Raw genomic sequence first — 12,503 nt, forward strand, 5'->3', positions numbered from 1 at the left:
AAAGAATTAACAACACAATATAAAAATGGGCTAGAGATCGTCAGTAACTAAAGGGAGATCACCATACCAGGGACCATGGGGACTTACAGTGCGTTTGCTTCCTGCACGGGCCCTGGCCAATTGACACGAAAACATGAGAACGTGAGAACTAGAGATCATGACATTGGTCAAGTGTCGCAAGGTGCGGAGCAATAGGGCAAAACAATGTCTTTAAAAGTGAATGGTTACTGAATGTTCTCCCATAACAGGGCTTGATCTTCAATCGCCAGCAGTGGTTTATTCGCAGTGGTTTATTTTTTTTCACCCAATCTGATTGGCTGGCTGAGAGTGGAGAGTGTGTCATCGCGTTTTGATTGGCTGGCTAAAAATAATTGCCGGCACTATTTTCGGATCGGGGATACCCGAGGTCGTCCAGTACAGGTTATCCCCAGCTGGCAAAACATTACCGTAGTGACAATGTTTCCATTGCCGAAAGTTGGTGAATGAGAGAAAATTTGTGGGGGAAGAAGGGGTGTGATATGTGGAGATATATCAGAGAATTTCGGCTTCCCAACGTACCAGATTCAGTTGCAGACGGTAACCAAAGCGAGAAACCGCATCGATATTACGGGACCAGGTGAGCAACTCCTGTACATTCTTTACTGGGCGTTTTGAAGGCTAATAACAAAGCTAATGAAACAGTTAATTAATTCATGTAAAATACCGATGAAATAGTGAAACAAAACCATATTGTTTGGTATTTTTTCTAAAAACAACTGTCAACCACATAAGAAATGTCACGTTTTAAAAAGAAAATGTGCTGTTGTGATTTCATATTCATAATAATGCTACGCTACACAATGATGACACAAAATCGTACCACCACCACATACATGGATATTACTTGCTTGTACTCGAGGTACATTGATAACGTGAAAGTTATGTCATTCGTAACTCGTGGTAGTGTCATTCAATTGTCAACATTTTTCAAGTTCCAAAATGCTGAGACTCAGCGCTGCCGATCGGAACATCGCCATAGGACGTATCTAATGAGGGGAATGGCAGTCTTCCGTTGCAGGTCACTTCAGCGTCCCCAACAGCACAATTTACCGCCTTTTAGACCGATACACGCAGTTCAATTCCACTGCAGACCGCCCGAGAACCGGCCGACCAAGAGTTACCACCCCTTCACAGGATCGCTACATTCGACTGTCATCGCAATGTCACAGCTATGGAGACTGCAGGACGCCTCCCTGGTTTGAGGAGGATATCGGACCAGACTGTCAGGAACCATCTTCGCGAGGCTGGAATCCGACCGCGAAGACCAGATATCATCCCTGTTTTGCAACAGATCCATCGACAGCGATGCTTGCGTTGGTGCCATACCTGACAGCCTTGGAATTTGAGAAACTGGGGACGAGTGTGGTTTAGCGATGAATCACGACTTTTTCTTCACCTGCGAGATGAAAGACGACGTGTTTATCGTTGAAAACATGTGACTATCGAGGTCCTAAATTTCATATTTGTATCTATGATATTAAATTAAATATATCGACTTTATCCAGTCACAGGATAGTAACCATGGTACCTGTCACAAAGACATGTCAATCCACGTAAACATGAAACGAGAGTTGGGGAATCAGCTCGCTTAGCAGAGCTACCACTATACACGACCAACCCACACAACAACACAAGACCTGAGTGAATAAACAGCCAGTTTGTTTGACAGCCGTATTCTAGCAACTACAGATAACCTCACTGGCTGATTAAACAGACGATGAAGTTGTTATTACGCGCTTTTGGGTGAATTGTCTTTACAGTCATATGCAACTATTTTCAAAAACGCGAGAACGCGAAATTGCGACACTTGACCAATGTCGCGATCTTGGGTTCTCGTTCTTTTGTGCCAATTACCTCTTCAGTGATCTAGTGGCTCATTCGTCTGAGTTGCGTTCCTTGGGCGTGCCAGAAACCTGTGATGGTGGGTTTCGTCCCATTTCAAGCTGACAAGCCAGATTATAAGTGAAATATAAATACTGTTCAAAGCGGTGTAAAGCCAAAGTCACTCGCTTATTCAGAGCCATGCGGGTCCCTCAGGCTGGATATTAGGGGTTCTTTTCCTGTATAAGCATGCCTATCATGTGGATGTCAAGGCCGCAATTTTTAAATTAATAGTTAGAATTTGATTGAATTTTAAAATACATGGGAGACGGAACGCATTTTATTTTTAACATTTTATTGTTTTCTTATGGAACTATTTAAGGCATCTGAGTACAATTGCTGTCGAAGGGTGCGATTCACATGCATCATGTGTGTTCAGTAGGGCTACGTGTACGGAGTAGGAACACACATATTAGCGATATTTCTACTTCTGGTTGGTTGGTTGGTTTGGTTGGTTTGTTGTTTAACGCCGCACTCAGCAATATTCCAGCTATATGACGGCGGTCTGTAAATAATCGAGTCTGGACCAGACAATCCAGTGATTAATATCATGAGCATCGATCCACGCAATTGAGATCGATGACATACTTCAACCAAGTCAGCGAGCCTGACCACCCGATCCCGTTAGTCGCCTTTTACGACAAGCATAGTCACCTTTTACGGCAAGCATGGGTTGCTGAACACCTATTCTACCCCGAATCTTCACGGGTCTTGAGGCAATAGAATAATGTAAGGCGGGATGTTTTGTAGTTAGGTGAGAGACGATGATAATCTATTAATTAATTTTGTATGGCCTAAAGTAGCGACTATGGTGTCGTGTAAAAACATCGGACAATCTCATTTTAGTCGAATGCTACAAATTGGTCTTTGATAATCTTGTTTTGATGAATATGCTAGCCGTGTTTTATACTGCCTCATGGAGAAAATCACTGGCCTGTGATTTTTCCTGTAATTGACAGTGCAGTGGCGAATAGCTGCAATACTGCTGATGTGCCTTTAAGCAATATTTGCTCTCTCACTAACAGTGATATATTGTTTCCAGTTTCCTCACACTTCAATGATTTTACTATCACTGGACATTCATGTATATAATTTCTTTTGTTTTAATTTAAAGTACATAGGAAACTGTACCAAAAGGAGCGGACTCTACTCTACGCTACATGGGACTTTGTATATGTAAATTACATGATAGCATTTTCAAGCTCAAGTCATAGGTTTGCTAAATGCTACTTGGAAAATGAAGAGCATGAAAGAAGCATGACCATGGGACTACTAACGTGCACATGCGCCTTGATATTATGATATTACGCATGCGCACGGACAGCATCTAAAAAACGAAAAAACGAAAACACGAGAACGCGAGATCGCGAGAAAATGAAATGTCGCATTCTCGCGTTCTCGCGATTTCGTGTTTCTGATAAGTCGAGATTACGAGATTTTTCATCATGTCCAAATGTCGCATTTTCGCATTGTCGACTTTTGACAAAAATTGCTGTTTATCAGAGCACGAGAATGCGAGATCGCGAGATTGCGAGAAAGCGATATTTTGGCTAAATCTCGCGTTCTCGCGATCACGCATTCCCGTGTTTTTGGCATATTTAGCTCGTTTCCAAAGGTCGAGAGACACCGAGAATGCGAGATCGCGAGAATGTCCCTTACGATACTGTCTGTGCCTGCTTGGCTGCGCCTTTGTTAGCGCATACATGGCATAGAAATTACTATTAAACGATGATACACATCAGGAACGCGGAGAAAAAACAAGATTCGTTCTTGTCGAATATCAAGGCGCCAATTCATCATTCATTAACATTTTGCTTAATATATCCACAAATCAGGAAAATATGCAATGCATGTGTCTTCAAAATGTACATACAGGCTAGGTATTTGCCCACAGCAACACTTGTAATTGAACGAGAGCAGGTATTGTAGTCGCATCTGTAAATTAGGCTGACACGAGCAATCCCGTACCCAAATATTGCCGATGTTTACCCGTGTCCAAGGTGTCCCCAGTCTACTCCTGTCGTATCTTCCCCAGTCTACCCGTGTCCTAGGTGTCCCCAGTCTACCCGTGTCCTAGGTGTCCCCAGTCTTCCCGTCTTCCCGTGTCCCCAGTCTCCCCGTGTCCCAGGTGTCCCCAGACTACCCCTGTCCTAGCTACACCAATAAACCCTTGTCCTAGGTGTCCCCAGTTTATCCGTGTCTTCGATGTCCCCAGTCTACCCGTGTCCTAGGTTCCATAATCCACCCGTCTCCCAAGCGTCCAAAGACTACCCCTGTCCTAGGTGTCCCAAGTCTACCCGTGTCCCAGGTGTCCCCAGTCTACCCGTTTCCTAGGGTCCATAATCAACCCGTCTCCCAAGCGTCCCAAGTTTACCCGTGTCCCAAGCGTCCCAAGTCCACCACTGCCCTAGGTGTCCCAAGTCTACCCGTGTCCCAGGTGTCCCCAGTCTACCCTTGCCCTGGGTTCCAGTCTCTGCGTCTCTCAGGCGTTCCCAGACTACGCGCGTACTAGGTACCCTTGTCTACCCGTGTCCTAGCTCCCGTTTCCTAGGTGTCCCCAGTTTTCCCCAGTCCTAGGTACCCCAGTCTACCCGTGCCCTAAGTGTCCCCAGTCTACCCGTGTCCTAGGTACCCCTGTCTTCCTGTGTCCTAGGTGTCCCCAGTCTACCCGTGTTCTGGGTACTCCTTTCTACCCGTGTCCTAACTCTCCCCAGTCAACCCGTGTCCTAGGTGTCTCCAGTTTTCCCCGTCCTAGGTACCCGTGTCCTAGATGTTTCCAGTCTACCCGTTTCCCAGGTGTCCCAAGTCTACCCGTGTCCTAGGTACCCAAGTCTACCCGTGTCCTAGATGTTTCCAGTCTACCCGTGTTCGGGGAGTCCCAAGTCTACCAGTATCGTAGGTATCGTTGGTGTCCCAAGTCTCCCCGTGTCCTCCGTGCTGTAACCAGGGTAACTGCGGTACAGGTACCTGGGGCTTAAGCCGGGCGTCACGGTACGTGCACCACGTGAACAATGGCTGACGGCCGAGCCTGCGTCGAACAGTAGCCTTTACTCTACCGAGGTAACTGCCGATGCTTACTTCAAGATAATGATGATTAAACATTTTAAAACTAATCAAAAACTTCTGACGTTTACCAATTATAAGTAAATAACTTATAACATGAGAAACAGTTTATAAAAAAAGGTGGATATTGTATTGTAACTCTTATATACGAGACTGCCACTGAATTGCCTGTATCTTTATAGACTATTCAACAGCATGAAACACAAAATCAGCTTCACGATAGTGCGGATGCACTTATATGATAAATAGTTAAAAGACATTGCTGAGTCTGTGCGTATTTAGCTACAGAAACAGTTTTACTTTTCATGTATTGTGTTCTAGACATATACGGTCACAGACTGGTTATCTTTAAATACATACACTTACAAAGTTATGCTACTCATTATATTGAAGAGCAACCTCCTCGTGGTGAATGCTGGGTAACGCTAATAGCTCTTCCCCGTGTGGAACCGGGCCAGAATGTGTCCACATCACCCCATTCCTGGTCGTATGAGGCGACCAAATTGGGCAACCTGTTTGCCGTGGGTTGCACCCCTGTGTCGGTGGAGGAAGGTAGTCTGGTGGTTGAGGGCACTGGTTCCAGGAATAGCGTTCCTTTGCCCATACACCACTTTGACCCTGACTTCACCTAGACGGGTGGTAGAATTGGCCTGATACTATCAATCGGATGGTCATGACAAGCTCTGTGCACTCTATTTTCATTTTGCACTAGGTTGTTATATTTTATTGTTGATATTTTGGGTCTTGGTCAAACTGTTAATTGTATTTCAGTAACTTTTGGCTGTAAATGAATAAGAATTATTGCCTTGAGTAAAAAATGCCCAGAAGGCGGTGGTTTATGGGCCAATCTGGTGGATCTATTGATCTTGCATTGATATATCTGCTTGAGTATACCATCGCAGTATCCTTGGTGCTGTTAGTCGGAGACCCACTAGCACATAACATTGTCTTTATGACACTCCGTGGTGGGTGGGGACCTAGGATGGCGAACCACTATAAACGTACCATGATTCCACAAAAACAACTGAAACGAACTTTAGATTAATCTATTTGTGCTTTCTAAAGCTATATATGGTATCGCTGGTGATGTTGTGTCAATGAAAAGGATACGTTCTGGCTGTATCTTGATAGAATGCAAATCTGCATCACAATCAGCCACGCTGTTGGCTGTCAAAAATCTCATTTCTGTGCCAGTCATTTTCTCCGCGCACAAATCACTCGACAGTTCAAAAGGCATTGTCAGAGATTGTGAACGTTGTCTTTCAGACATGTCTGAAGATGACATTACTTCTGAACTGAAAGACCAGGGTGTTGCAGGCGTAAAACGTTTTACAAAGCGGCAGAATGGACAAATTGATAAGTTTAACACATATCTTTTTACATTTTCTCTTCCTGTTCCACCACATTCTATCAAAGCAGGTTACTGTAACATTGGTGTGGATACGTACATACCGAATCCACTCTGGTGATACTCATGTGAACAGTTTGGGCATGGTGCCCAATCGTGTAGAAACAAAAAGAAATGCCATCGATGTGGAGAACCTTCTCATGACACAATAGACTGCTCAAAAGATCCAAAATGTGCAAACTGCTCTGGGAATCACGTTGCATCATCCAAATCTTGCCCTCTCTGGCAACTTCAACACCAGATAATGAAAATGAAGCATGACAAGAAAATTTCTTTTTCGGGTGCCAAACGTTTAGTCAACTACCCCCACTGCAGCTGTGTGTCATATTCTGCAGTTGTCAGCCGTGCACCACCAAAAAGTTCTAAATCATTTACCTCTGTTGAATGCCAGACGCATGTTACTTGGGTTAACTCCGACAACTTTTCTTTGGTTCAGTCAAGTTCTTCTCAAACAGAAGATACATTAACAACTTTGTCAGCACCTATGGCAGCAGCGCCGCCACCATCACTGGCATCGGCACCAAAGCCATCACCTATTATGACAAATGCCAGAAAAAAGGAGACTACTCCAGAAATTCTGATCGTGTGTCAAAGGGCCACAGTGACCCTATTCAAATATATAATAGGTTTTAAACCTTGGAGGACATGGATGTCTCTCCTCATCCAAATGGGTGCAACAGAAGTAAGTCGCACAGAAATGGGAGACGTAGATCTCCCGTTCATCCACCTGTCACTTGAACACCATGAATCCACTTATTCAGTGGAATTGCAGAGGTCTAAGGACCAATTTTAATGAATTACACTTGTTAATACAGGACTTTAAGCCATCAGCATTCTGTCTGCAAGAGACTTATCTCAAACCAACAGATAAGTTTGACTTGCGTAAATATATTTCGCATCATTCATTTTCTCCTCCCGCTGTTAAAGCTACTGGGGGTGTTCTATTTTAGTGAGGCAGGATGTTATCCACAACCCTGTTCCTCTGAATGTCAATCTACAGGCTGTTGCTGTTCGACTCGCATTGCACGTCGTTTTCACTTTATGCTCATTATATATTCCACACTCTTCAGCTCTTAGGCGGTCTGAACTACAGTCATTATATGCCCAACCCCTGAAACCCTGTACAATCATGGGCGACTTGCATGGCCATAATCCTCTATGGGGAAGTGCCAACACAAATTCAAAGGGAAAAGTCATTGAATATTTTATTACTGACAATAATCTATGTATTTTTAATGATGGCTAAAAAAATTACTTACATCCTGCTAGCGGGGCTTATTCTGTTTTGGATCTTTCACTTTCAGATTCCAATATGTTGAATGAATTTACATGGACAGTTCATGATGATCTCTTTGGAAGTGATCATTTCCCTTCTATTCTCACTGCCAACAACCCAGCTGATGAACCGCCTTCAACGAGATGGAATTTTTCAAAGGCAAATTGGCCTATATTTAAATCATTATGTGAGGAAATATTTACACCCGATATTTTGATTAATGTCCCTGGACAAACTAAATGAAATTGCTGATGACACTATTCCTAAGTCTTCTGCACTTCCACATATTCGAAAACCATGGTTTGATACAGGTTGTAAAAAGGCTAGGAAGATTAGGAAGAAGGCGGAAAAATATTTCCGTCGACATCCTACAGTACATTATCTCAATAATGTGAAAATAACAAATGCCAATTAATGTACAATTAAGCAACCAAAACGCCAATCGTGGAGAAGGTATATATCCAAAATCAATTCCCAAACTCCGATTTCAAAGGTATGGAACATGATACAAAAAGTCAAAGGTAAAGGTTCAAAATCTGCTGTTCATCATCTTGAAGATGGTGGTCAATTGCTTACTGACAAAACTGACATTGCAAATAAACTGGGCGAAACTTTGGCCCAACACTCTTCATCATCTAATTACGTACCTAAATTTCAAAAATACAAACAACAACAAGAGAAGAAAAGTATTAATTTTAGTTCCGACAATGGTGAAGATCATAACGAAATATTTTCAATTCATGAGCTGAATACTGCACTTGGACAGGCTCATGATACTATATTCACAGCCGAGTCTAAGGCAATACTTACAGCCTTGGAATACATCCAACAGCAGTCCATACATAAACAGTTTATTATATTTTCTGATTCACTGTCCTGTCTTCAGGCGATTAAAAACATGTCTTCAGGCGAATAAAAACATGTCTTCGTGTCATCCATTCATCTTGGATACATTGGAACGGTATACAATGATCTTGCCACTGGCCAATACGACATTGTCTTCTGTTGGTTACCAAGCCATGTCGGCATAGTGGGTAACACAATGGCTGCTGCTGCTGCTGCTGCTGCTGCTGCTGCAAAGGCAGCACTCAACAAATCTGTGACACCACTTCTTATCCCATACAGTGATATTAAACCTGTTATTAGATGTTACATCCGAGATCTAATGCAAAAGAAGTGGGACACCCAAATAGGTGTAAATAAGCTACATGGAATAAAACAAACCATCGGTTTACTTAGGTTGTCAGTTCAGATTTGAAGAGGTTATTATGCAACGATGTCGTATTGGCCATTCTCGTTATACACACGAATATTTATTAAAACCTGAAGATCCTCCATTCTGTATCCCCTGTGATGAGAGAATCACCGTCAAGCATGTTTTGCTTGATTGTGTCGGTTTCTCTCTCACAAGGGATCAATATTATCATTCATCTTCTTTAAAGGATCTTTTTAATAACGCCAGTACTCATTTAATTCTTGAATTTTTAAGAGAAATGGAACTAATAGATAACTTTTGAATAGATGATATGCATTTTAGATAAGTTAAATATTAACATCAACTGAGATTATTGATGGTGGTGTCACTTGGGTGGTTAAAGTAGCGTAAAAAATATTGTCCTCCAGTTATTGCCACGTAAATCCATTCTTGATCAAGGTAAGTTATATTGACTTCTGTTTTAGAACTTAGATTGTATTGTCTTTTAATATTGGCTAGCATACGGTACAGCCACTGGAAGCCAAAGTGATGGCATAAATCCTGCTGGGGAGTCATGCAGGAAGCATAGGTACTGTAAGTCCCCATGATCTCAAATAAGGTGGTCTAACTTTGGTTATTTGTGGTCTATAATTGATTGGACATAATCTATTATAGCTATATGTTTTTTTAAAAGAAATTATGATGTAGTTTGTTTTATTAAAAACTGTGATATATCTCACTATTTTACTGTCCTTTGTCAACAGATATTTTAGATTTAATACCTTGTTCCCATCACTATATGGCTGAAATATTGCCAATGTGATATGAAATTTCACTCACTCACGCACACATTATATTGAAACATGAAATGTTTCCATTGAAAATACAAACGAGACGAATAACATAACAAACATATAAATGCAGATAATAGAACACATTGACCACCAAGTCACTTGATACAGAAAACGTTATACACGTTGAACATAATGTTTAATAAGCATCCACGACTTCCATAAAAATGGCATAATATGTTAGATTGATACTTAAACGACTGGAATACTAACGCTAGTATTTTATCTGGGACTCTCTATCATTCTCTATTATTCAGTATAGTATTTGATGTCTAGTTGAACTGCATGAAATTAACATGTAGCAGCCAAATCGTAGATTCTGAACCATACTTTTTGATTAACTGTAACATAAGTTCATTGTACCAGCAGAGTAACAAAGTTGGAATTATTTACAGCAAGTTTAACAAAAATGCAAAGTAATCAGTAAAAGTAACTTACCTTCAAAAACAGACAGAGAGGTTCTCAGGCAAAATGCAGGAATGACTCAATGTCAAGATACCCCTGCATTTATACCAGAGACCCCCAGTCCACGTTTGAAAGCATGTCACTACTCATCTGTCCAGTTTGGAATTAATAACAATGGCTTCCCACATGGTGGTCAAATTAAGTTTTGATGTGCTTACTTGCTTAGTTAATTGTTTATTGGCTGGTCAGCTGTGTCTGAATCTGGTCAGCCGGGTCAAGAATTTCAATAGCGCTGGCTGATTAGCTTCTGACAGCTCGTTTGAGTGGTTTTGACAGCTTGCATCTCCAAGCGTTACGTATTATGATACACGTCCTGTAAACTATGTAGCTTTTACTGGCTTGGGTATGTGAAACTTAAAGTGGTGGAATATATTTGATTTTGATAAAACTTGAAGAAAAATATAATGATTTTCGCACTGTTTTAGTACCCCTGGACGTCGTGGAGCTTTTGACCACAAAAGCCTCTTAATATTTTTTGTTAAACAGGTGTTGACGTAAACATAATACAGATGTACACAAAAATACATAAAACATTTTAAAGTAAAACAGCCAAAATATGCGAAAATGACAAAGGATATACACTGCTTAGACAGCCCACTTAAAATACCTTTAACATACAAGAAGGATCTTAAGTTTGGTATCTGCCATCATGAACCATAAGAATGTAGGCAGCGAAAGGTTGATTGAACATTTTCTGGAGTTTACGGGCAGTAAAGAAAGAGACTCGAAGCGTGTTCGGGACCGAGAGATACGTTTTGGTCAGGAGGTTAGTCACAGTTTCAAAATTAAGGGTGGAAAGAAATATCCAGAGATTCGGAGCTGTGTATGGGTGTTGAATATCCCAGTAGGAAGGACAGAGACTGAGAGCTAGAATAGGAAAAGTGCAGCAGAGAGTGAACAAACTTTTAAAAACATCCAAACAACTAAAATAATGGAGAGAACTGACATAGCCGACACAGTGATGGCTATAATTGCATTGGTATCAGGCCAAGAACTCGGTAAAGTGATTTGACCGTCAAGCAATGGTTCCGTAATAGACTGAAATATGGTTTGATCTTGCCCTTTCAGCAACACTGAGATGGGACTGAGATGGGACTTTTGATCATTGTCCAAAACATTGGAAATTTCATGAGAAAATATATCAAATTTTGGAATGGTGAATAAGAGCACGACAAGATAGACACAATGTTTATGGATAACAACTTCTTTAATACTGTAAAAAGTGACGTTTCGGTATAGATCCTTATACCGTTGTCAAGCAAGTCAAAATTGTGCCTATCTTGCTTGAGAACGGTATAAGGATCTATACCGAAACGTCGCTTTTTACATTATTAAAGAAGTTGTTATCCATAAAAATTGTGTCTATCTTGTCATCCGCCAACTTCTAAGTAATGCCTATCAAACAAGGAATAAGAGCACGGTTGACAGGGTGAAGGTGTGAGATCTGGTGTTCTGAAGTACAACGAGAACCGAAAGGTGCAGGATAATACAGATCTTCCGTGGACAGAGAACATTAACACAGAGTAGCAGAAGACAGTTACAACTGGGGATCATACGATGAGTACCAGGACAGGTGAGAGTAAGGAAGGGAATTCTATATACAAGCACATTTGAGGTATCAATAGAGATAAGCTGAGGTGGATGAGGTTTGGTGACATATCAAAAATCACAAAGAGATTTGATCAGACTCTACTATTTTGAAAGAGTGCAAGGTTACATGATGGTTTGGGGGAGGATTGTAGAGCTATTATGAAAAATTCATCACCAGAGCAGGGCGCTAAGGTAGAACTGTCCATACTGAGGATTAATGTATCTTGTTGTGGTAAAAAATATGTATACCATAGAGAGGCAGTTACAAATCTGTCTCAATAAAATTCATAAGTGGTCTCTCGAAAACGGGTTCAAATTTTATAAATCCAAAACCAACTGTATACACTTCTGCAGAAAATATAAGCCGCATAAGGACCCTGAAATATTTTTGAATGGCACCCCTATCAAAGTTGTAAAAGAGGCCAAATTCTTGGGACTCATCTTTGATAGCCATTTAAGTTTTTACCACACATTAAATCACTTAAAGCTAAATGCCTGAAAGCACTCGATTTGTTGAAAGTTGTATCAAATTCAAAGTGGGGAGGGGATCAGACAACCCTCCTACACTTATACAGGTCACTGATCCGTTCAAAACTTGATTATGGCTCCATCGTCTATGGTGGAGCCTGTAAAAGTAATTCAAAAAAACTTGATACTATCCATCACCAAGGACTGAAGCTTTGCCTAGGAGCCTTTCGCACTTCTCCTATTCCGAGTCTGTCTGTTGAAGCGGAT

The sequence above is a fragment of the Haliotis cracherodii genome, unplaced genomic scaffold (genome assembly GCF_022045235.1).
Source record: "Haliotis cracherodii isolate W230 unplaced genomic scaffold, xgHalCrac1.p SCAF_10, whole genome shotgun sequence".
Lineage (NCBI taxonomy): Eukaryota > Metazoa > Mollusca > Gastropoda > Lepetellida > Haliotidae > Haliotis > Haliotis cracherodii.